Source organism: Galeopterus variegatus, unplaced genomic scaffold (assembly GCF_000696425.1).
Source record: "Galeopterus variegatus unplaced genomic scaffold, G_variegatus-3.0.2 Scaffold4215, whole genome shotgun sequence".
NCBI lineage: Eukaryota > Metazoa > Chordata > Mammalia > Dermoptera > Cynocephalidae > Galeopterus > Galeopterus variegatus.
In genome coordinates, this window is record NW_007730326.1 from 19,309 (window position 1) to 20,833 (window position 1,525).

Genomic DNA, 1,525 nt, shown 5'->3' on the forward strand with positions numbered 1-1,525 from the left:
TCCCCATCCACAATAGTTGATCACCCTAGATATCTGGTCAGTTCCTCATCCTCCACCGTCCCCAGGTGATGTCTGATCACAGTGGACTGCCTTCAGCAAGAATTCTGCTAGGTTGATTTAGCCTGCATCCCCCTTTACCCCTGATGTTTCCTCTTAGTAATTTTCCATCCACCGACTCCCACCCTACTCCTTGTCTATAAATTCCCACTTTTCTTTCTATTCCAAGTTGAGCCCATTCTCTTCTTCCTACTGACAGACCTGATTGCCTTGGTCCCTACATGTATCACATTAGTCCCCTTTAGTAAAGTCTGCCTTGTCATTCTTTAACAGTGCCATTGGATAATTTTTTTCTTTAACATAGCACAGTAACATTCTTCCTAACCGAGACTTTAGAGAAAGTTAGTGTACTGAAATGGCAGATGGTGAAAAAGGAATTGATATTAAAATGTGAACTGTTTCCAAAAGGGAGCTTTGTCAATCTTTTGTGCTGCTGATTCTACAAATGTCACTTTTAGTTCAGTTGAGTGCTTTGATGGATTTTGTTGTCAAGTGTGAGTTTGGAAGTGAGTTTGGGAGTAGGGGCTGGAAATGTTAAATTCATCTGCATTATAGATAAGAAAAAGAATGGTAATTCCAGGGGAGAATCTGAGAGGGAGGAGATTAGTGGAGATAGAAAGAGCAGCAAGACTTAGAGAAAAGCAGTCCCTGGGAAGTAACTTAATGGATGAAAACCCTCAAGTGGTGAGATGATCAAAAGGACTTTTTGAATAGAGAGGTCTCATACTCCTTTTCTTAGTTGTTTGCATTTCTCTGATGTTCACTCTCTCCACTTCTCCAACTTTCATTAAAGCCCTAGATACATACAAAAGCTCTGTGGGTATATGTCTCAAGTGGGGAGGAGAGGGCAGTGTGAGGTAGTGCCCCATTTTTGAGTTGATGTAGATTATAGATTCAAATTAACAAAGACTCTTTCCATGACAAAACTTCCATTGGATTCCTCTGAGCCCTATTTTTGACTAGTATGTGTCCCAGAGAGTACCTTTTTGGGTTAAATCTGTTTGGGGATCTTTGAGCCTCATGGATCTGGAAGTTCATATATCTCTCAATACTTGGGAAGTTTTCAGCTATTATTTCATTAAATAGGTTTTAGTTGGTTTGTCCCTTCTCTGTTCTTTCCAGAACACCCATAATATGAATGTTTGCATGCTCAAAACTGTCCCATAGATCTTATAGGTTTTCTTTATTTAAAAAAAAATTTTATTTTTGTCTTACTGAATTGTTTCAAAAAACTTATCTTCAAGTTCAAAGTTCAAAAATTCTTTCTTCTGTTTGTTCTAGCCTGTTGCTTAAGGTCTTGGTTGCTTTTTTTTTCTTTCTTTCTTTCTTTCTTTGCTTTTTGTTTGTATTTTCATTAAGTGAATTCTTTAGTTCTAAGATTTCTGCTTGGTTCTTTTTAATGATATCTATCTCTCTGTTGACTTTCTCCTTCAAATCCTAAATTGCTTTTCTGATTTCATTGTGTTGT